Source organism: Triturus cristatus, chromosome 1_2, assembly GCF_964204655.1.
Source record: "Triturus cristatus chromosome 1_2, aTriCri1.1, whole genome shotgun sequence".
Taxonomy (NCBI): domain Eukaryota; kingdom Metazoa; phylum Chordata; class Amphibia; order Caudata; family Salamandridae; genus Triturus; species Triturus cristatus.
Window position 1 is genome coordinate 260,584,478 of NC_140580.1, and position 25,503 is coordinate 260,609,980.

General features: G+C 45.9%; 1 protein-coding gene across 4 annotated transcripts in view; it reads left to right on the forward strand.

Annotated features, from left to right (window-relative positions):
- ARL6 (ARF like GTPase 6) overlaps nt 1–25,503 on the forward strand; it is a 955,202-nt gene that overhangs the window by 204,003 nt on the left and 725,696 nt on the right. The window contains exon 1 of one of the 4 annotated variants that reach the window (XM_085603579.1): nt 21,455–21,522. The exons of the other annotated variants lie outside the window; for them this stretch is intronic. The gene's annotated coding sequence lies outside the window, so the exon portion shown is untranslated. Of the gene's footprint in view, nt 1–21,454; nt 21,523–25,503 lie in introns of those variants that run through there. 4 annotated transcript variants of the gene reach the window in all.

The window sequence follows — 25,503 nt, forward strand, 5'->3', positions numbered from 1 at the left end:
TCTTTGCCGTGTTCCAGTATACCGAAGAGGGATTGATGGAATAGGAAGTGAGACTATCAGTCCGAAGCCTTTTGCAAGTTTGGTAAATTAAAGTATGGCTATTGTTGCGAAGCATCCCCATTAGCGTGCTTTCTTACAGGAGAGTATCTCGGCCCTTTTAGGCCCTGCTTGGAGACACACAGTGCGGAGCATCAGTATGAGATTTGCCCATCGCAGGGTCTTATAGATCATCATGGTTTTTCTTCTTTTTTGCCCATGTCCTGATGAGGCGCGACTCAGTGGGCCGAAACTCGTTGACTACATAAATTAGAAAGTTAATGGATCAAAAATTATAGGTAAAGATTCATGAATATACACTTTTTGGACTCCGCAGATGTGGAAGTATCCCTCATTTATGTGTATTGGACTATCTCCCACACAGATTGTATATGAATTAATGTTAGTTGGCAACCGGTTTTAGATTGTATGGGTAGGAAGGAATCCTGAATGATTAATGATTTTCATGTTATTTTTTGATTGGTATATTTCCTGTTTGTTTAGTTTTCGCTTGTTATGCATTTTCAAGAAAATATAAAATTCTACTGTGTAAGTCGATTGGGGCAGATTTTATGAGTGTTCAAATTATTAAAATAATTAGTCTGGGGATTAGGTTCCCACAAGTAGGGACTAATGGATTTTCTTCCTACAGAAAATTAGCCTGATTGTTTCCCAAACACCATTTGCCTATTTTCCTATATGCTCGCCACTGCGGCAACTCCCAGAGGGCCCAGTCAGTCCTCCCGGGCCACGCAGGGCCCTGGCCTGGCCACCACCGCCCGGAGCTTTGTCAGTGGAACCCAGCGGCCCGACACCGGGCCTGTGGCGGCAGCCCCTGGCCCATTGTGCGGTCCACAGCACACAGGTCTTCCAGGCACCGGCCGGGTGCCAGATTAAGTGCCTCAGCCGCAACCAAGCAGCCTCCGCGGGCCGCTCGCTCACCCCTCGGCAACGCCACAGGCCGGCGCCGCGCCCGCCCTCTGATCATCAGAGAGCTCCTCTGCCGCAATCAGCTAGGGCTTCAGCCGCAGACAGCCGGCACCGCAGGCCCCGACACCGGCACCGACCGCCACGGGCCTCGAAAGATGTCCGCCCGGAGGTCCACTTGTTTCAGGTGTAGGAGCATCCATTACTTCTGAATTAAATGTGAATGGATTACATACATAAGTGAGAGGAAAGTATGAATACGTCTCTAGTACAAAATAAACAAGCCTACAGCGGGATTACAACACCAACACCTAATCCGTACAAATAAATTAAAGATTAAGGATCACAATTATTACACTCCTACGAGACTAAGACTGAACAGCAGCTAAAATAGTGCACCTAAACTCAGGGTTGACAGACTGAACAGCAGCTAAAATAGTACACCTAAACTCAGGGTTGACATATCTTTTTAAGAGATTAAATAATCAATCATTAGAAAAAACGTTTTGAAACAATGGCTGGATCTGTCTTGCATTCACCAGCTTGTACTTGGCCAGCCTTTTCACAGTGAAACTATGGCAAACAGAGCTCTTTTCAGAGAATGGCTTTAAGATCTGGCACAATGCCAATGTTCAAAGTATCAACCCATGATATGAGGTAGTAATATGTATTTTACCATTAACTGTCCAACAATTACATCTTGCTTCTCTTATTTCATTGGGAAGCACCGGGACCACACTGCATGAATACTGTTGTGCCTGACTTTCCGAAAATCGATTTTAGGTGAATTGTAGATGAATTTAGAGTTATCTGCCTCACTCACATTCACTTTATCCCTTGTCTTCCTACTGCATTCCTTCCTGTTCATGCCTACAACACTCAGCCCCTATTCCAACCTTCTCCTCCACTTTCCTTCCACCCACATTTCCTTACAATCCCCTTACCATCTTTTGCTTTTGCTCCAACTTACCCTCCTCTTTCACTTCACTCTTCTTTTCCCTGCTCCCTTCTCTCCAACATTACATCTGTGCTTGTCTCTGTCACATGCACTTTCTCAAACATCTCTCTCTTGCCCTCATCCTGTCTCTTGTTCTACCCGACCCTCCCACCTTGTTCTTGACCAAAGTCCTACTCAAATATCCTGTGAAACCAATTTTAAGGAATTGCTTATTTTGATTCATGTGCAGAGTAGGGACCACTTCCTGTCCAATTATCTCAACTGATGTTCCCACAACATCAAAGTTATCTGTTCACATGAAAGGGGCTGATTATTGTGCCCTGATCCCCAAATTCAGGCATGTTTATGGACAGTCTGAAACTTGTCCAAGCCATTGGTAAGTCATGATTGGATATTGGAAATGCAGCACCAATAAGACCTTCTAATAACCTGACTCTCCCCCTCAAGGGAACCAGCCAGGCAACAAGTGAATCACATTTTTCCTACCTCATCTGCTTTTCTCTCTGCCATTTCTCTTTCATTGCTGGCTCTCCACTCGCTGTCCTTTGCAGCAGATGCTTCGCATTGTGGCTTAAACAATTTTTTTAAAAGCTCTATGATACAGTCATGGTTAAAGCACTTTTTTAAAAAAATGCATTAGCGCTGGATGGATCACAGTCCTTTTTATTATTGTTTTTAGCTGCCCTGCACAGCAGTCACACTGCTATTTAGCATGGCTTCAACATCTACATGGCCCCCTTCGCCGCCATCGTCAGACACCACGGACTCAGCATAGTATCCTACGCCGACAACACCCAGCTCATCCTCTCAGTTTCCAAGGACCCAGTCACCACCAGACTCAACTTCCAGGAAGGAATGAAGGATGTTGCATCCTGGATGAGCAGCAGCTGCCTGAAGCTCAACTCGGAGAAGCCAGAGGTCCTCGTCCTCGGACCCTCCCCCTCCGCATGGGACAACACCTGGTGGCCCACTGCTCGCGGCAGCCCTCCCACCCCCACGGACCACGCCTGAAACCTCGGCATCATACTCAACTATTCCCTCTCCATGACCCGACAGGTCAACGCCGTCGCCTCCAGCTGCTTCAACACCCTCCGCATCCTCCGGAAGACTTTCAAATGGATCCCCCCCCGAATCAAGGAAAACCGTCACCCACGCACTTATCACCAGTAGACTAAACAACAGAAACGCCCTCTACGCCGGGATCAACAAGTCGCTGATCCACAAACTCCAGACCATACAAAACACTGCAGCCAGGCTCGTCCTCTGCACCCCCCGACACAAAAACATCACCCAACATCTGTGCAACCTCCACTGGCTCTCCGTTGAGAAGAGAGTTACTTTCAAGATACTCACCCAATGCCTCCACAACACCGGACCCCAATACCTCAACGAGAGAATCTCCTTCCACGTACCCAAGAGAAACCTCCTTTCCGCCGACCTCGCCGAAACCCCACAAATCCGCAAAGCCAGAACAGGTGGAAGGGCCTTCTCCTACATCGCGGCCAAGACCTGGAACGAGCTCCCGATCAGCATCAGATGCGCCCCCTCCCTGAATATCTTCAGGAAGGCACTCAAGACCTAGCTCTTCGACTGAACGGAGCTGCTGACCCCCCTTCCCAGCTCCATGAGCAGTGGTCAAAGTAGGGGGAAAAAAGTAGGGGAACTTTGGGCGCAGAATCGGGGGGCTAGAATAACCTGGGGATTGGAGCAGTGGACGGAGTGAGAGGTGTGGCCAAAATGCACAAAACATCCCAATGTTTAGTATTTGTTTGGCATTTCATGGACCAGTTACAGCTTATTATGTTATGTAATTCAATCAATGGATACACAGAATTATTTAAAGTTTAATATGAGTTATTGATATTGAAATACATTCACAAAGTGGATATGTTTCTAATCACAGAATGTCCCAAATATGCTTAAAAGTGGACGCACAAGCCATTTGTCTCCGATCCATGGAGTTTCTGTCATCAGCACTTCTCCTCCCTTTTTGCTCAAGAGCAGTTCAAACAAGAATGGCAAAATATCCTAGTTTGCAAATATTTTCTATATAATTATGGCTCTGCCATATTTGCCACATAATACATCTGCTGCATAATCTGACAATTTTAACTAATATATTGTTTGTAGCTCAAACGGATCAAAAGTTTAAAATAATGTGACTTGTGCTGCTGCGAAGTGGACGGCCTTTTGCAAAGGTTGATTGATCACCTTTCTCACTGCTGCATTTGTATGTTACATTGGTACTATTATGACAAAATATTTCCAGAGACTGTTCGCATGACTAAAGATGTCAAAATAATAAAATATCAGAAAATATACTGCATTACACTGCAGCCTTTTTTTGCTGCATAATATAGTCAACATTAATTTTGTCCTCCTATGCTGCATAATGCCAGTGGCCCCAAAGCAGGCAGCACATGTTAAAAGTGCTTGTTCATGAAGCAGAGAGACTGTGAAGTTTGCAAACTTAGTTTGTTGTGCGTGCAAATCCTGCATTGCCGATCCCTGGTGAGTTGCAGCTACTGCTGCTGAAACAAGGCCAAGGGAGGTACCAATGGGTGAGGCGGACTGGCCTCAAGGGCAGGGCCGGCTTTAGCGCTGGTGGCACCCTGTGCAACAATGTATTTTGGTGGCCCCTAATGACCACCTCCGCCACGGATTCCCTCACTACCACCCTTTAACAGAGCCCCTCAATTTTCTGTAACCACACTCTCTCACAGATGCATTTAATTTGATTTACAGTGCCACTCATACCAGTGTAGGGTGTCAGAGCACTTTACATCACACACACTACACAAAGACAATCATTTATATGTGTGTAAATCACTGTATATGAAATGTTACAATAGACAAAGGACTACAAGGTGTAGGAGTCACATGACAACCATATTAGTAGGCAGTATAGTTCAATAGTGATTGGTCTGGAGAAACACAAACGCAGGATTTAAAACGTAAAATCATGTTTGGGGGTTCTCTTTAATAATCAGAATTGATTTCTATCCAAATGAACACTTTTTGCAACATTAGGATAATCAAAGACTAAAACTATAAAGCCCTAATTTATACCTTGCAGTTTGCAAGCAGCTCTTAGATGACAGTTAATAGCTCACTGTACTATGTTAGGATTTTAACTTATAAACTGCAAGTAACCAAAGATCTCTCTGACAAAAGCAGTAACCCACTGACCTATTTACATTATGTGCACTTTGTGATCTGCATGGTACATTAACCCTCTGCGCTACCTTTCCATGAGTCAAAACTTCCACTAGACAAAACTCTGATCTCTCTCTAGGAAGAACACTAATCAACTGAGTTATCCTAAAAGTTTTATTGTTGCCAAAAGTTGCTGGAGGCCAGGAAGAAGGCAGCAAGAGCTTTTAAAACCATAATATACTTGAAAACCCGATGCCCCCACCCAGAGTCAGTGCCCAGTGCGGTCACACCGGTCGCACTGCCCTAGAGCCGCCCTGCTCAAAGGTCCTGTGACCTCAGTGACAGAGTCACTGTTGTTCTAGGGTGTGCTGCTTCATAAGCCTGCCCGCAAGACCATAGGTAAACTTCAGTATGGATTGTGGTGGACAGGCCTTCAAGGTTAACCCACACTTGGGTCTAAGGTCCACCTGCTGGTGCCTAGACACTAGGGCTTCTAACGTCTTGCCGGGCATTCTAAGGTCTAGCATGGGAATGTGTTCCCTCAGGGGTGTGGTCTGGTCATGAAGGCTGAACCTGGTTCTCCAGTTCCAAATTCGGCAGCTCTGACCATAGTGCCACATCTTCACCCCCACTGAGAAACTCTCACTGCATTCAACTACAACCCAATTGTGCCCCGCTATAAACACCTGGATGCGCCTCAATTCAAATTATGCACTAGACAAGAGCAATACGCTGCCTAAAAAACATGTAACAACATCCTTAAAAAGTAAACACTCATAGGGTATGCAAGAGTAGGTAAAGCATGTGAAATGTAAGCACGAACATCATGGTTACCATAACACTTTTACACTCACTATTCAGAAATCAGTAAGTGCTTTTTTTTTTTTAAACATATTTTATTGAGCTTTTATAGTACCAATTGCCTGACATAAACCATTTTGAGACAGGCTAATGACAAATTACCAAGTATGGAAATATCATTGGGTACAGCATGTTTAATTGCAATTGTGAATCCAAAGAAAGAGAACCCAATTTCATATAGCATGGCCCTTAACATCTCGTAGAAGCTTCTTTTTAGGGGTTTTGCGAAAGAAGAGGAGTAAGGTCTATGCCCCTGTATGTGGCCTATCTATACCAGATTTTTCTATGCTTTTGAGGGCAACCCCGCGCTTGGAAGACTGCTATCTCCGCACCCATGCAGTTGTCTAGTTCGTTTCGCCATTTCCCTATTGTCGGTGGGGAAGTTCCTTTCCATAACTGTGCAATATCGCGTTTGGCAATTGTGAGAGCAAGGAAGAGTAAATGTTGTTTGTAACGATTCCAGTGAGTGCTTTTGCCTGAAAAGTTAAGGACAAGACTACAGGGCCTGGAAGGGACCCATTTCAATGTCCATTGCTTATATCCTTACAAAACGTAAGCAGAAGTTTAAAAAGATCACATCCATGAACACAGAGCTGCGGTACACATTTTGTTTTCAAATCCACCCATCAATCAGGCATTACAGTGCCTCCAGGATTGGTGCACTTCCCCAACCAGGGAAAACAATGCTGTTCAAAGACAACAAAAAAAAAAGTAGCGCTTCACTGGCAAACTCTGTAAAGTGACGCTGATGTGTTTGGTGTGAATAAAATATATCTGGTCACTTTGGGACCACTCTGTCTTGCTTTCTTTAGTTAGTTAGTAATTTTTCATAGTTTTAACCTTTAATCCTGGGGATGCTCTTTGGAAAGAAAAATGTCAGAAAAATAAAACCTTTCCAGTAGAAGTGTTCTTCTTTTTTGGATCCATTTCACAGAGGATCAAACAAACAAAAGGAGGAAGGAGAGAGTGAGAACCGTTTCTTGAAGTCATGGTTTTCAGAAACTGAGGAGGAGCTAGACAGAAAGAGATGGAATAAGAGTAAGAAAAAGGAGGGTGGAGGGCAGCTGCCAGGGGCAGAGCAGAAGTGGACACTGTCCTAGTCTTCTCTGAGCAAGAAGGAAAAGGCAGAGTCCTTTTCCTTCTCTGCCCGACCGTCCCTCCCCAAACGGCCACGAACGCTGAGCCTTATCTATAGGCCGTGGCTATTTCTGCCGTCCTGGGACACGTTGATTTTGTTTTTAAAAAAAGTAGAGGAACGGAATCTATAGATTAAAAAAAGTAGGGGCACGCCGTGCCCTGCTGATCCCGCCCACTTTTACCACTGGCCTTGAGCCCCTCACAGGTGATTAGCATGCTAACAATTCCCCTGATTGATTGATTGATTGATTGAAATCATTGCCAAAGTTGGTTATGCCCATGCTGTATAGCATGAACAAAAGGCAACGTCAAAGCCAATAGTCTTAAAGGCGAGACCTTTTGGCTTTGCCAATGCTTGTTAGGTTTTGGCACAGCACCTCTTTGAGTCTGAGCAAATCAGTTAAAATCCCCATTAGTAAAAAATAAAAAATATGACACTTGGCAAAAAAGAAAGCAGTTGTGCCCTTGTCCATGTAGCTAGTGCCCTGAACGTTGAGAGTTAGCGTGATAAATCACAGAGGCTACAGTAAAGCGGAGATATACATTAAAATGCGTTAGTCTGGCCCTCAATGTGGGACACTTAACAAGGCTGGATTCATCACATGGCCTGCGGTAATGCGGAGATGTACATTAAAAAGCGTTGGTCTGACTCTCAATCTGAGAAACTTGGCAAGGCTGAGTCAAATTCAAAACAGCTTTATTTGGTGACAAGGCAAACACCATAAAAGCATACTAATACACATATATCTAAAAAATACATACTACGATTTTTCATAAGCAATAATTCAATCTAATAAAATATTTACAAATTTGGGCTTCATGGGGAAAATAGCACAGTAAAATAGTAAAAACATTTTCCAAAATTTTATAAAATACAATCTACCACAAATTCATGCGATAAAGTGCAAGTGTGAACAGTGCAAGAAAATACGATTAAAGAAAGATGTTAATCATCTTCTTTTTCATACAGCAAAGCATCCAAAAGTGCTATTCTTTTTTTTTTCTAATTGATTGTTGTATGAAGCAGATTACCGAGCTAATAATTTCCATGGTGTCTAAGCTATATATAAAATTAAACGCATCCTTATAGTTAAAAAGCATATTTTTTAAAAGAGCGGTTTCAAAACGGTTTTTCGGATATCCATATAAAAGGGACAAAATATAATAAAATGCAAAATGGACTGTAAGGTTTTACCATCACATGGGCAAGGTGGCAATATTCTGTGCCATTTCTCTGTACTTGGGAATGCAATTAAATAATGTAAAGTGCTCATCCTTAACCTAGTCAGATAAAATCTATGCTGAACATTCTGAACCAAAATAAGATATAACTGAGTACCGCTCATGTGTGGAAGTTCACAATAGGCTGCCACTGTCTGTTTTTTCATAGCCACCCTATCCCTATCATATTCTACGGCAGTAATATATCTCAATTTCAAATCGCTTTGCTATATTCCCGTATACGTAGGGGGTTATCTATGTTTACTTTACATTTTGTCAGAAGATTAAAAATATGACAGAGCCATGGTATTTTCATACCATGGTCTAAAGCGAGGCAGTCTGTAATTAAATCCTTAGAAAATTGTGTTTCTTCCTTTGTCCATAAACCATGCCAAAGGGTAAGAGCAGCTATATTGATGGTATCGCTTACATATGGGACAGTTATTTATGTACAATAATATTTGCAGTTGCACTAGGAACTGCCACTAATCTTTTTAAGAACTTATTGTCATTAGTTTGTAAGATTGTCGTATTTGCTCTCCCCCATATTGCGGCTCCATGTTTTTTTTTTTTCAGAGTCAAAACTATGAAAGTTTATTAAAAAATTAAGAATTATTACAGAAATCAAAAAGATAATTGCATTAATTCAGCATCAATATAGATCATGAATCAAGAGAAAAGTTGATGTAAAAAGTCCAGGGACAAACTGTCATAGAGTCTGCCTTTATTAAAGCGAACAAAAGGTCTGGCACACCTGGTTTAAAAGGCACTTTTTTTTATTTTTATTCTTTTTATTCGTTTTTCAACATTACACAGATATTTTGATATCTCTGGTAGCTGCATACATAACAATGGTCTTGCATTAGCTAAAACGAACCAACAAGAAACCAAGAACCCCCCTGCCAAGTTAAGAACAATCCTTGTTGAATCAAAGTTACACACTTACATGTTACATCCCCAAATTGCATCCTCTAATCCCAAAACGGTGGTACAACCGAAGAAACTATGTCATAAGAGTTGAGTCCTGCAATGAAACATACTGTCTGCATAACCGAGGCCATGCGAAAATATACCCTGCCTGACACTTGATATGCTTTCCCGCCTCACTCACTATGGTCATTTCTTATATCTGCACCCTCAGACCTCAACCAGTTTGCAAAGGGTTCCCATATATCTTTTGGTCTGGATTTTGTGGGCATCAGCTCCCAATAATGGGACAGCTGATCCTTACTGTAGGTGGCTGCTCCTATCCAAGCGGCTATTGCCGGAGGTTTACGCTTCTTCCAGTGAAGTGCCACTTGTCTCTTAGCCAGGAGCAATAGCATTGCTGTGAGCTTGCGCTGCGCCTTCGGCACTTCCTGAACGTAGCCCAATAGAGCTATCAGTGGGATACACGAAATGAGATTATTGGTGATACTACCTAGGTGTCGAAAAACCTCTGTCCAAAACTGTGCTATCGGTGGGCAGTACCAGGCCAAATGAATAAAGGTCGCGTTCTGAGCACCACACCTCCAACAGCTCGTGTCTGGATGCAATCCCATGCGGTTAAGCTGGGGGGGGTGTCCGATACACTCTATGTAGATAGTTAAAGTGAATGAGCCTTAGCCTATAATTTGGTGAGAGGCTTTCGAGTTGGGCGCAGCAGAATAGCCATTGTTTGTCTTTAGATGTGGCAACCATAATTGGAGATTCTTTCTTAGTGATGCTATATATGCGTGTTACGAGTTTCCGAGGCGACAAGTTGGATAGAATGTTTTCTAAAGCCGGCAATGTGGGAGGAATCTTGGGCAACTCTGCGAACCTGGCCTTGCACGCCACCCTGATTTGATAGTATAATAGCGTGTCGGAAGCCGAAGGTGGTTCCAGTCTGCACATCTGTGGAAGTGTTAAGAATTGGCCATCGGGAAATAGATCACAGCCTTTCTCCAAATCACGAGCTTTCGCTTGCAACGATGTTGCCTTGTCTAGCAATGGGGCAATTAGGGAGTTGCCACCTATTGGCATGGAAGGTGCGAATAAGACCTGCTGGCCCGCCCGCTTAGCAATCCCCTGCCAAGCCCAACGTATTATCTCGGAAGTATCGATCTCTGACCGTGGTCTTTTGTAGGGCTGGAAAACTGCCGTATTCAATGGGAGGGGTGCGACCCTATCAATTTCTATTGCGACATGGGGTTGATAAGGGGTTGGGTGCTGTCAGAAGTGCAAGAATTGCGCCTGCGCGGAATAGGCATATAACTCAAAATCTGGAGCACCCAAACCCCCTTGCCGGAAGGGTAATGTCAATAAGTTCCATGATACCCTAGGTTGCCCTCCGGACCAAACCAGGTCCAATATGTGGGTACGGAGTCTCTTAAAAAACTGGGCAGTCAGTAGCAATGGAATATTTACGAAGAGATAAAGTAGTTTAGGGAGGATAACCATTTTTGTGAGTGCAATATGGCCAATCGGAGACAGTGGCAAGGTTTTCCACCTACGTATTTTACTCTCTAACCAATCTACTACTCTTCCATAGTTATCTAACCACAATTATTGCATGTCTCTGCTAATCCAGATCCCCAAATACCTTGTTCCACCCACAGCCCATTGTATTGGGAAGTCTATTTCGAATTTCTCTGTGTCATCTGTCAATGATAATAGTATAGACTTGGCCCTGTTGATCTGGATCCCCGTCAGACCCCCATAGCGGATTATTTCTCTTATCACTATAGCAAAATTGTCTTTGGGATTCACTAAGTAAATTGCCATGTCGTCCGCATACATAGATATTAATAACCCCCTAGAGATGAACCCGATGCTTCTTTCTGCGTGGTGTTGACGCAACCAGGCCGCCAGTGGCTCAGTGGCGATCGCAAATAATAATGGCGAAAGGGGGCAACTGTGTCGCGTTCCTCTCATAATATCAAAAGGTTCAGAGAGTTGGCCATTCACTCTTGACTCTAGCTGTCGGGTTTGTGTAGAGTAATTGGATTTGTTTTATGAAGTGAAGACTTAGCCCCATACGCCCCAAGACGGTAAATAGAAATGTCCATTCTAGCGAATCAAATGCCTTCGTGGCATCCAATAGGGCGACCACTGCTTGCACATGGGGGGCCAGGTAATGCAAGACACCAAAAATCGTACGCAGGTTATGCGCCGTCGACCTGCCCGGTATGAAACCAGACTGGTCCGGAAGAGCAATCATCGGGAGCATCAGTTGGAGCCTATTTGCGATCAACTTGGCATAGATTTTAGCGTCCAGATTGATCAGGGACAACGGACGATATGAGTCCGGTTGTGTCGGGTCTTTGCCCTTCTTCAATAAGGTTATTATGGTGGCTTCACGCATGGACGGGGGGAGACTACCTGTTTCTTGAGCTTCCAGGTATACCAGTAAAAGCTTAGGGGCCAGAATATCGGCATACTCTTTATAGAACGCTGCTGTTGAACCATCCGCACCCAGGGCCTTATCAGCTGGCATACTATTTATTACTTGCCGGATGTCATCTGCTGTGAATGGCAGCTCCATGTATTCCCTGGCTCTGTTATTGAACCATGCTAATGCCATAGTATCTAGATATTCTGTAATGTCAGCCTGGGTTGGGTTCGTCTGTGTGGTGTATAGATGCTGGTAAAATTGTGTCATCGTGTGTAGGATGTCCGCAGGCGCCCTGGCCGTCCTTCCCTCTGCCGCGTGTAATTCAGTAATGGATGCTGACCCCCTAGGTGTGCGTAGCAATCCCGCCAATGTTTTCCCTGGGCGTTCCCCCTTCCCCGTAACGCCTTGCCTGTGTATATTTATTCAGATACTTTGCTTCCCTTTCCGCTTCTGCCTGAAACTCCGTCATCTTGGCGCGTATTAGAGCTATTGTCTCAGGGGATGGGTTGGTAAACTGTGAGCGCTCTAGCGCCCTAATTTCGCGCTCAAGCCTGTCAAGAGTGCCACGCACATCTTTGAGGACCCCGGCTTTAAGTGCAAAGCAATTACCCCTGGTTACCACTTTAAAAGCTTCCCAGAGGGTACCCTGGGAAGCCACCGAACCCTCATTGAGGGTGAAGTATTCCTCGATTTTCACCCGTAATTCTACCCGAAAGGCCTGGTCTAGTAAAGCTTTTGTGGGGAATCTCCAAGTAAAAGGCTGTCTGTAAGATGGGGGGATACTCTGGTTCAATAGTACAGGAGTGTGATCTGAGAGGGTGCATGGGTGGTGTGTTGCTTCAGTTACCCAAGCGTGTAAATCCCTGGAGGTTAACCAATAATCCAATCGCGACTACGCGTTGCGTGGTGTGTAATACAGGTTCCCTCCCTAACATTGGGGTGTAGTTCGCGCCATGAATCCACCAAATGAAGATCCTCCATTATGTCAGCCAATGTCTCTGCCGCTCTTTGATGATGCACCCGGGGCACTCCCTGTCGATCTACCGACGGAGAAAGGATTACGTTAAAGTCCCCTCCCCAGAGGATCGCCTTATGTTTCATGGTTTGTGCCTGTTGCCATATTTGCTGAAAAAATGTTGGGCAGTCTGAGTTTGGACCGTACGTGTTTATTAACACTAACGGAGTGTTATAAAGCTCACTCTGAACCAGGACATATCGGCCTTCATTGTCCCTTGACACATGATTGGTCTTCCAGTGCAGGCCCCTACGAATCCGTATCGCCACACCTCTCGAATAGATGGAGTAGCCGGATACAAACACTTCCCCCCATCTGGTGGTCTTGAGGGCCCCCGACGCCACAGGAGGCAGATGTGTTTCTTGTAGTAGACATATGTCCACCGCATGTCTGGTGAGATAGGAGTGGATAAGTCTCATCTTCCTACGGTCATTAAGACCCCTGACGTTCCAGGTAAAGCAGTTAAGTGTGCTTATGACGTTACTGTGCGACATTGTCAGGTTCAGAGGGTGACCCTCCACAACCATGGTATATGTTAGCAGTACTCAGCAGAATGGTGTCATTAGAAACAGTCCAAGACTTAGGTGTGTGGTTGTATACTTAAATTTACCTCCAGCGTGCAACGTGAGTGTGTGCATGATTTTGACGGAATCAACCAGAACATACCCCCGTACTCTCCCCCCACCCACACCAACCCCCCGATCAGGTTGTGTTAGACCCACCCTTAAACCCCTTAATAACAACAAATAACTCTTAGTCTCAGTACTTGAGGGAATCCTGGGGATACATGGTGTCACCGGCATACAACCCTGCATCGGCAGCAGGGTGGCTGAGCACCAAACAAACTATTTCGGATCCCAAAACCCCTGTGAGCATTAGTTTGAGCTTTACCACTAAAATTGTCCGCTTGCACCGCCCTCTTGGCAACAGATTTAAGGTATTGTCCTGCTCCGCGTTGTGCCCCCTCTGGGCATGTATATTTATGCAACATGTGCGCAACTGCATCTACAGCTTGGCCGTGTTGGCCCCCCTGCTAATCATTATCGCTCAGGGTCGGCTCATTTTGTACTTCTGCTGACAACTTGCGTTGCTTGTGCTCTTTTGCCATTTGCTTCGCGTAAGACAGTGCTGCCTTCGCATCTGTGAATTACGTAGGTTTCCCGGGACTTTGGACTTTAAGTTTGGCTGGGTAGATGAGAGCATATCTGGTGCCCAGTTGTTGAAATATTTTTTTAGCCGGGAGAAATTCCCTGCGAGCAGCTTGGACTTGCAACGTGAAATCTGGATAAAGAGCAATGGCGTTGCCCTGGTAATTCAAAGATCCCTTCTCCCTGGCCAGTCTGAGAATAGTATCACGGTCTCTATAGTTCAATACTCCTGCCAGGATTGGCCTTGAATTTGAATTTGAATTTAAAAGTATTTGTTGAGCGCTCGTACACCAGGCGGTTTCATGGCGCTTTTGAGGAGAGTGGTTCCTGAGTGGGGGGGTGGAGCAGTTTAGATTTTAAAAGCTTGTGCAAACAGATAGGTTTTCAGGGTGCTACGGAACTCCAGGTAGGATGATGTTGATCTCGTTTGGAAAGGTAGAGAATTCCAAAAATACGGAGCAAGGACGGAGAACTTCGAGCCACCCGTTCTGCTCTTCTTGAACCTGGGCACCATCAGGAGGGACTGAGAGGAAGATCGCAGTTGTCTGCTGGGGATATAGGGTACAATTTTAGACATGATGAAAGATGGGGCTGTTCCCGGGAGGGCCTGGAACGTAATGCATCCCATCTTAAAGAGAGCCCTTTCTCTAATAGGGAGCCAGTGGAGGGATCTTAGAAGGGGAGAGGTGTGGTGAGATTTGGGCAAGCCGTAGACTAGGCGGGCAGCTTGGTTCTGCACCAGTTGGAGCCGCCGGATGGCGTACGCGGGGACACCGTTGTATAGGACATTCCCATAATCTAGGCGGGAGAGAACCATGGCCATCAAGATCAGTTTAAGGGCTGAGAAAGAAAAAAATCGTGACATTTTCCGAATGGTGCGCAAAGTAAAGAAACAAGAGGAAACCACCGTGCTGATCTGAGAGTGTAGGATGAGTTGTTGATTGAGGGTGATCCCCAGTGTCTTGACAGATGGAGAGGGAGAAGGGGGGGGACCGAAAGAGGGGGGCCAAAAAATGGGAGACCAAGGGTTGAGTTTACCGCCAGTGAGTAGAAGCTCGGTCTTGTCAGGGTTGAGCTTAAGATGGTTAAAGCTCATCCAATCCCTGATAAAGACCATCACCGACTGGAAGTTGTGGATAGAATCAGGGGAATCAGAGAGGTTAAAAATGAGCTGGAGGTCATCGGCGTAGTTAAACACCGTGACCTCCATCCTCTGTAAAGCAGAGATAAGCGGAAAAATGTACAAATTGCTGGTGTGCCCGGTGGCGGCCTAGGGCCTAAGGAACGATGTGCCCTTTCGATTAGAAACATGTTTAAGAGATCAGGGCCAAATAATTCAGTCATCATGCTTTCCACATACCTCTCCATGTTTTGAATGTCCGTCGTCTCCGGAATTCCCGTGATGCATACGTTGTTTCTCCGCGATCTGGCTTCTAAATCCTCATTCTTCTGTTGAATAACATTCAAAACGCCTTCCATTTCACGCATCGTCCGTCCCAAACCCGACTGGCTGTCCTCCGTCTCCGAGATCCTCGCTTCCAGGGTGTCTAAGCGGCCATCTTGTTTCTCCACCCTTTGTGTTAGTCTGTCCATGCGGTCCACCAGCGTATTCATCTTCGTGTCTATCCCTTGAAGACTCTATTTCAATTCCTTAAACATGGCCCTGATGTCGTCTTCTGGCACTTGACTCGGTGCAGTCCCATCTGTGTGTTCTTGCTGACCAGCGTCTCCTTCTGCAGCCCTGGTCGACTTTTTGTCAAAGGTGATCCGGGGTTGTCTCGAGACCCGCTTCCCCATGATCTCCGCAGTCGCAAAGACCCCGAGTGAACCACCAGGACTGCTCCTGACCACAGAATCCGTGGGGCCCTGTGCACACACCACAGCAGGATTCACAATGTCCTACTCCTCGAGCCACCCCTAGCGTGGTGTTCCTGTGGCTCCCCTGCCTGTTTTACCGCCACAAACCTGCCCACAGGGCACGTCGCACCAATACTTTGTTCCCAATATCGTGGCATTAAGGAATCATCGGGCCAGTGTATTGCTAATGTTCACAAGGAGACGAACTGTGTTGTCAATCTGCAGTCAGCAAGATGACCTTGTGAGTTGTTGGGGCACTAGCGTAGTGTGGGCCCGACCATGCACCTCTCTCGGCCCACTCTTTCAAGAAAGGAAGTTGCACTGCACTGGTGAACAAAATGGTGGCCCGCAGCAAGAAAACTCTGCACTTCTAAAGGGAGAAGGGGACACCTCCTTGCCCACTGCCGCCTGTAGGCCAGGGCTGCCTGCAAGCTCACCTCCTGTCCCGCTCCCGGCGTGACCGGCAACACTCCGCCTGCGAGCTCAGGCGTCCTCAGGGTCCTCTGCAACGCACCAGGGCGCTGGGCGTCTACGATCTCCAGCGCCCGCGATCAGCGGCCGCCGTGCCCCGAAGAGAAAGGACGTAGGAACGCCCAGACGTCCCAGCACTGAACGCGCTTATATCTTCAGGAGGCACCGCCACTCACGGGTAACACCTCCGGCGCCTCCCGCTTGTCCTCAGGGCCGGGGCGGGCACCTACGCAAGGTCCCGGCTCAGCGGACCCAGCCTCGTGACCGGGCCCCACACGAGCGTTCAGGCACCAGCAGTCGGGGGGGGGGGGGGTCACCTCTGCAGCTGGCGGAACAGGCAAGCGGCAGCCGCAGCGTCCCCGACGCCTACTCCAGCATGAGGAAACCATAAGTATGGGGTCTATTGACGGATTATGCCGGATTTTAGGTACTCGGCCGGCGGAGCCGCTTTGTGTGCGCTCATCTCGCTGCACGGCTAAGCCACGCCCCCTCTTGCGGCTCCATAGTTAACTGCTGGGACACACTTACTCCAATACAAGTTTAAAATTTCTCATAACGGTTTGTTCCCTAGTTTTGCCACAAATTAAAAAATTCACTCAGTCGTTTTTAAAAATTTCATTTTGCATAATTCAATGTGTGAATTCCATGTGCCGGTGTTGCAAAATAGCAACCCCAAATATGAAAATGTCCGTGCTCTGTTTATAAAAACCCCACCCACATGATGCTGTCTACACTTTTGTCGCTTGCCTCCACATGACATTACAAATGTTTTTTTTTAATTCAGCTGTAGATCTCTATCAGTCATATTTTGGGCAAAATTTTCCATTAGACGTTGCAGGCCGTTTGCAGTTCTGGACATTAGGACAGCATCATCTGCATACAATAAAACAGGGGTGGGGCGTATTCCAACTTTTGGGGCATCTACGACCAATTTTTGTAAAAACGAATCCACATTATTTATGTACAAAGGAAATAAAAGGGGAGCCAATACGCATCCCTGTCTGATACCTCGCTTTACCGCAAAATCAGACGTGAATTCCCCTAATTTTCCATACCGTACCTTTGAAGATAAATAAGCGTAAATTTGCGTTAAAAATAGAATTATTTCTATGGGAGCACCAAGCCCTATTAAAGGTTGCCATAGTTTTGATTATTAACTAAATCAAAGGCACTTGTGAGGTCTACGAAACACAGATGAAGTGTACCCTCCTTAGCTAATATATACTTCCCAATTAACAACTCTAGATTTAAACATTGCTCTACCGTCCCAATACCCCTTCTGAAACCATACTGTACCTCTGTTAATATGTTTTTTTCGCTGGCCCAGGCTTTAAGCCTTTCCAGCATAATTCGGCCCATAATCTTGGAAGAGGAATCAAGAAGGGATATTGGGCGGTAGCAGATTGCCTTTTCCCTGTCCCCTTTTTTAAAGATGGGTACGATAATAGTTTCGGCCCATGTGACTGGTAATACTCCTCCCAAAGCAGCATTAAAAACTGTCACTAATATTGGTGTCCAAAAATCCAAATCATACTTAAAAACATCTATCGGCACCCCGTCTGAGCCTGCAGCTTTCCCACTTGCACTTTTTTGGAGTGCAAGTTTTATTTCCTCTGGGGTGATTGGTGATGTTTTAACTACATTTACCTTTATAATTTTTTTTTCTTCCAATCTATAATATTTATATCTTCAGGGTTAAAAATACTCTTAAAATGTAACACCCAATCTTCTGGTGGTACTACGGTATCAATCCTTACTGCATTGTTATCTTTAAAATATGGGTGATTAATTATCTTCCAGAAGAGGGCTGAGTCTTTCAGCTCTGTCGCCTGGTTTAATTTTTCCCAGGCCTCCTCACGGATCTCCCTATTTCTTATTTCCAGTGTCTTTTTATAAACTTTCCAGACGGCACTGATTTTTTGGGGGTCTCTAAGATTTTGTTTGAGCACAAGCTTCAGTTCCCCATTTAGCCTTGTGCATTCGTGGTTAAACCATTTTTGTGTTGGGCCACTCAATTGTTTCCTTCTTTTAGATTTTAAGTCACCTGAGATTACTTTGGTGATATTAGCGAAGGCAGTTATAACAGCTATTTGCGTAGAGGAACCATCCAGACAGATTTCTAATTCTTTTTGTGTTTTCCCTTTGATGGTTTCCATAAATAAGGATGGATTAACACCTGTCCATTTTATTGAGACGCCATTATTGCCTTGGGTGTTAATATCAGCATCTGCTTTCTTGCCCCTTTGTTTTGTTAACAAATTTACCTTCAATGTCAAGCTTAGGGGGTGATGGTCACTAAACATACTAATATTTATCAAAACTTCCTTGACCAAATCATTGCCATTTGATGATTTTATGACGTGGTCTATGTTTGATGATGACCTTGTTCCCACAATGGTATGCGTATTTTCTTCACCGTCTGGTGTTATTGGTTCTAAAATTATTAAATCATATTTATGTATTACATTATTGATGGCTTCTCCATATCTATCATGATTAAAATGTGGGATCTTGTCACCAAAATGGTCACAGTACCCACATGGCTCACCAGCTTCAATATCACATGTGACACAGTTAAAATCCCCTGCCCAAATTAAAAAGTAAGACCCTACAATTCCCTTCACAAATAGGTCTAAGTCCTTGTCTAATAGATCAATTAAGATGCTCCTTGAATTGTCAAACATTATTATAAATATGTATTATAACAAAGATCTGATTTTCGTTGGAATGTAAATGTAAAAACTGCTAATATTGTGATTCAGTAAAGGTTTTCCTAACAATCAGGGGGGAGGCAACTGGAATTAATGTAGCCAGACCTCCCTTCGCCTTTCCCTTTCTGGATGGTGTTGCACTTGTGCAAATGCTTTGATACCCATTTTACCAGAAAGATTCTGGGCACCAAGTTTCTTGCAATAGTACGACCCCAAAACCCTCCAATATATTTTGCCAGTTGGCATAATTGATCTTATTTTTGAAACCGGCTATATTCCATGTCATGATTTTTCGAGTGTTACTCAGTGATATTCCAGAATCAGATATCGGCAGGTTATCAGGGCTGTCACTATAATCATGCTCGGGTACGTCCTCTATCTCTGTATCACATATTTCTGTTAAAATAACCTTTTTTACATATGTTTAAGATTGCCATTTCTCATGTTAGTACTTGTAGTACAATAGTGGTTGATTCCCTCCACAATAGGGGGGTTACACAAATTCACCCCCGTCACTTCGGCCTCCCCTGAAGTTAACTGATGCGAAAAAGGAGTTAGACAATCCTGATTTTGCTGTGTATTTGACTGATATTTATCACACTGTTTTGGATCATTTCCCAATATGTTCCTAAGATCTACTTTAGATCCCACATTTTGAGACCCCTGAAGTCTATTAGGTGGCTGTGAACTATCACCTGCAGTAAAGGCCAAAAAAGATGGAGTCCCTCTACTCTGTAATAGGTTTGATGGTACTACCTGTACACTGTCCCCACTGGGAGAAACTATTGGGGGTTGACTCACGCTCTTATCAGTGTGATGCAGTTGTACTGGCTGTAGTCAGTCACATGATTCTAAATCAGAAAGAGGGGCAAATCTATTTTCACAGCTTAGATTATAAACCATGGGTGTACCTCTTGGGACCACCCAGGTCTGTCTCCCTGGCATCAGACGTGGTTTAATGGTCCCTGATAATTTATCGGGGGGTGGCCTGTAGAAAAAGGCCAATGGTAACACTATGATGTTATTGGGATTTCTATCAAAATCAGTACCCAGGATATCCAATAAACAATTTACAATAATACCATTGTTAAAATTTAAGACCACACAGTCTCCCCCCTTTTCCTTCCTTGTAGGCCCTATCCAGGTAACTCTCCTGGCCATAATCAATTGGCTTTGTATAGCCCCGTCCCAAACTCCCGCCCCCCTCAGCTTTTGGTCCACCCAATGCATAGCTTTAGTCATTAATTGGACTGTAGATTCTGCCTGATCCTCCATCAGTAATGGCACGTTTCCCAGTACCACCACCAGGGGGACGGCTGCCGGTGGAAGATGCAGAGTCAGGGTCTGGGTGCCAGACTTTAGTGTGCCTAGGTCAGATCTTTCAAACTTCCTGTTATCTCCTGTACTTCCTTGTCTCAGCGGTATTGTACCCTGCCCAATGGGTGCATTGACAATGTTAGTGATTGATAAATTGTTTGCGTCAGCCATATTATTTAGTTCGTTAGCACCAGTTAGGCTCATAATACTTTGGGCAAATTCGCCGGATGTAGTCGCTGAAATGTTGGATTCGTCCATGATCTTAGCCAAGTTGGTATCGGGGGGGCCGAGCTTTGGGGTACAGGCTTCTTCCTTATAAGTATAGTTGGATTTACGACGAGCGGCCGTTTACTCATCTCTTGGTTAATGCCTTCAGAGATCTGGGCATTTTCATTTAACAGAGGTAAAGGCCTATTTTTAATTAATAGTGCCTCTGTAATACGAAAATGTGATTTAGTTTGTGATTCAAGACCGTTTATCTTATCTTCAATGTGGGCCAATCTCAAGATAATTGGGTTTAACATTGTAAACATCAGAGTTTCCAGCCTCTGCCATGAGGCTTCATCTTGGGGTAGGCATGCTGCTTGACGGGTATCAATAATTGATATATCCGCAGGATTTAGGGCTCTTTTAGTTGTTACATCCTCCCCTGCTTAGCAAGTTTTGCAGATTTAAGTCTCTGCGGGCCCTCTTCCTCTTCACAACAGGGTCAGGAATTGTTCCCATGCTCGTAGTTTTAGGCAGTCCTGAAGCCCTGGTTGTTGATCTTTGGGTGGTACAGATTGACTCTAACTCTGGTGCAGGTTCACAGGGTATCGGGCCAATGACTGTTTCAGGGTCTATTTCAACGACTGCAGCGGGGGCTATTTCGCTCACTAAGTCGATGCTGGGTCCACAGTCCTGAAAAGGTAGGGCGGCCATACCCCCTAATGAAGATCTTTTATTAACTAAAGGTTCCAGGGATAGACGCTGTTCCGCCCTCACTATCTCATGTTCGAATAAAGAGGTAGCTCTAATCAGGAATTGATCAAGTGTCCCCGCGATGCTCCCACCTGGCTGTACGCCTTTCCCCTTCCCCTCTCGTCTGCTCATCTTGGTATTGTGTCACTATGGCAGGTAAATGTTAAACAGGGGCTCTCGGCCGTTAACACAATAGTTCAAATGTATGAATTAAAGGGGCCGTCCACAGTACCTTCTTTTAATGTAGATCTCAGGGGGGCGCTCTGTGTCATTGCGGCGGCGTGCACACCGCAGGGACTGCTGGGAGGGGTAGTTCAATGATCCCCCGTAGTCCTCCAAAACTCCGAGATGGCTACGGTGACTCTCGTGGCGGCACCAAAAACAGCAGGCAGGTAAGTTTTTACGAGGCTGAGTCATATAGGTATGCAGGATGTTTCCTTCAGCTGGTGACTTTAACTCCTGCATTTGATGCTCCTCCTATGTTGAGATGGGACTTGTGTTCGGTCTAAGCATGAGGTAGGGCGCCGTAAACCATCGTATAAACATAGGATTAGGCTGCTTGCGAGAAGTATATGTATGTTATTGGATAATTGCTGGGGACGCTCTCACCTCTACCTTTGTGTTCTTGTTGCTGCCTGCCTGCTGCCTATATTGCCTATATTGCTGCTAGACTCCTCAGTTAATGTAATGAGTAAAGTCCTTTTAATGAGATTAGAAGAGTGGGTGAACAAAAAGGTGATACTTTCCCCAGCAGCTTTAGAAAAGGGGAAGGGACCATCGAACAGTGTATAAATCTGGACTTGTTAATAGGCAAATATACCTGTGCCAAAGAAGGGAAACTGTACCCATGCTTCGCAGATCTTAGCAGCGCATTCAACCTTGTCGACCACTCAATTCTTTGGCCGACTTTGCTTAGGCTTGGTGCACCTAAACCAATTATATGTTTTCTTGTAAGACTCTATGAGATGCTATCAAGTAAAGTGCTGTATGGGCCAGGGGTAGAATGCACGCCAAACTTTGATGTGAAACGAGGCATTCATCAGGGCTATGTCCTCGCTCCTCTCCTCTTCTCATTGTTTATCAATGAGGTGGACAAGGTTTTGCAACTGGTACAAGCTGATGCCCCACAAATCTCTGGGAGTCCTATCCCAGTGCTGCTTTACGCAGATGATGCTGTATTACTATCCAGGACCCCGGTGGGCCTACAGAGATTAATTAACAGCTTTGGGGATTTTATCAATGCAAGGAAACTTGTAATCATCAAAACAAAGACACGCACTATGGTATGCGGGCCTAAATTAAAGATATGCAAAACTTTTTATATTGATAATACCCCTATAGATACTGTCAATATGTTTTTCTACATGGGAGTAACTTTTTCAGATAGTGGTAACTGGTTATATGAAATAGCTAATGTTCAGTCTATGATGAACAGGAGTGCACATGGGATTTTTTGATTTGTGACAAAATTAGGCAACCCCCCCCAATCAAGGACATGCTAGCAATTTATAAGGCTAGATCTGTTGCCACCACCATGTATGGTGCAGGGGTGTGGGGCTACCACTGCAGTCAGGTATTGCAGCACGCAGGAAATTATTTCTTAAAGTGTCTTTTAACCCCTTCAATGCTCATGACGGAATGGTTCCATCATGAGCACCAGTGCTCCTCTGCTCATGATGGAACCATTCCGTCATGAGGACAGGGGCACTAAATCCCTCTACTGCAAACAGCAAAGAGATTTTCTTTTTTTTACTTTGAGGCCTCGGGAGGTGGGGGAAGAGCTTTCCCAACCTCCTGATGCCCTTTGGTCATTTTCAATGTAATGACGATTGCACGCGCAATTGGACACAAGTGAGGTATCACTTTACTCGGAAGACTGAGGGGAACGCTGTGGAGTAGGGCATTTGTCCGGGCACGGTGATTCCACATTTGTTTTTTCCAGCTAAATTTGAGGTTTGCAGGGGATTCTGGGTAGGAAAACGTTGGGGGATCCATGCAAGCCATACCTCGCTGGAGTCCCCCGGGTGTCTAGTTTTCAGCATTGTGTGGGTTTGGTAGTTTCCCAAGATGGCCGCCGAGCCCGGGGCCAAAAATCCAGGCGAGCCACCTTGCAAAACCAGGTTTTTTGTGATAGGTAGTTTTGATGTCTCCTCAATACGTTTTGGGCCCTTGCCTGCCACGGGTACTTGGCCCACCCACGCGAAGGAGGTACCATTTTTATCGGGAGACCTGGGGGAACGCTGGATGGTAGGAAATTTGTGCATCCATGCAGATTCCTGAGCTTTCCCACACAGAAATGTGAGGAAAATGTGATGTTCGAGGCATATGAGCTGCAGATTACACACTTTTGCATAGATCGCCATCTGGTGTTGGGCCCGGATGTTTGCAGTTTGTTTTTCCTCTTGGAAAGTCTTTGGAAGTCACGAGGTCGGTGACTCCTCCTTTGGATCGTATTGCACATGGGCTTCGGCTCCATCCTCAGATTGGTTTTTTCCGCCATCTGGCTCGGATGTAATCTTCGCGCTCCGGTTCCGAACATTTCCAGTTCGACGATCGAAGTGGAATCCTCACTCACATCGCGGTATTGTTTTGATCGTGATCTCCTCAATCACCTTCTCATCGACAAATCTTCGGTTCCAGTCGTCGACGGCGGCCTTCGGGCCTACCCAAGCTCCGGTCCCGGCTGATGGAAAGAACTCCATTCAAGAAGTGCCCTCGATGTGGGTCCAAATTCCCCCACACCGATCTTCATGAGGTGTGCAACCTCTGCCTCTCCCCTGAACACGAGGCTCGAGACTGTCCGGCCTGTAAGTCTTTCAGATCGAAAAAGACTATTCGGGACCGAAGAGCCAGACGAAACATGGCGCACTCCTCAACCTCCGTTCCAGTCGACATCTTCGGAGATGACGTTGAAGATCCGGGACAGCAGCACACCGAAGATGACCTAGTCAGTGCTTCCGAAGCCGACGACTCCGATGTAGAGGACATCACCCCGGCGCAGAGGGTCATGCGTAATATACCCCCCCCCCCACACCCGCGCCGACACCCAAAAAGGCTTTGGTCACGCCTTCGCCTCCGGGCCTAGGCAAGACCAGAGACACTGCTTCACACACCCCACATTCGGGCCCGGTGAAGAAGCCAAATAAGCCTTCTGGCGGCTCGGGCTCGAGCCAGCCTTCCAGCGGTGCCGACAAACACACCTCGGCACCGAAAAAGAAACCGGCCTCTACCTCGACACCGAGCTCCGCACCGAAGTCCTCGGTGTCGAAACCCAGCGCTTCCGTACTGACGCCATCTTCGGTACCAACCAAACCCCATAAGGCCCTCTGCACCAACACTTCCACGCCGAAGCCCACCTCGGCACCGACCAAGAAATCGGAGGTTTCCAAGCCCAGTGCTAAGCACGGCACGGACAAGCCTAAAAAGTCATCGGCCCCGAAAACCTCGGCGCCGACGGAACAAACATTGTCACAGGAACTGTTTACACCAGATCCCTTACAAAAAACTCTTACTAAGGATCCAAAAACTGGACATTTGGCAGAGTCCTTCCCCTTTCAGGATATCTTCCCCACCTCCACCTCCTCCACCCTCTCCACCTCCGCCCCCTCCGCCTTCTCCACCCCCACCTCATCGCTCTCCGACCCCGTCTCCAGACGATGATGATCAGGGGGACCCATATCACGATCCAGGGGATGTGCCCCAAGACCCCACCCCTACAGGATCCCCAGACCCATGGGACAACTACAATAACCCAGATATTCCCGACGTCCCACAAGATGACCTTTATCCTTCCAGGCCATCTCCACCGGAAGACTCACTAGGTTTCCACCACCTACTTCAGAGGGCGGCACATTATCACCGGGTAGAGTTACACACTGACCCAGTGGAGGAGGATTTCCTCCTCGACACATTTGATACCGCACATAGGTCTACCTCCATACTACCTATGCTCAAGAGGGTGGTAAAACATGCGCCAGAGGTTTTTAAGGACCCAGTCAGGGCCAGGGTCATTAACCCACGCATAGAAAAAAAGTACAAAGCTGCCCCCACAGATCCTGCCTATATCAAAGAGCCAGCGCCACTAGATTCCCTAGTGGTTTCCACTGCACAAAAGAGGTCAAATTCACAGGCGTCAGGCGAAGCACCACCACCTGACAAAGAGTCAAAGCTACTGGACGCGTCAGGAAAGCGCACTGCGTCACAGGCAGCCAATATATGGCGTATCGCCAACACCCAAGCGCTATTGGCCAGATACGATAGGGCGCATTATGATGAATTAGAAACCATAATGCACCACCTCCCAGAAAGATGCAAAAATAGGGCCAGTGAATTAATTCAAGAGGGTAAGACAATAACTAACACCTCCATACGCT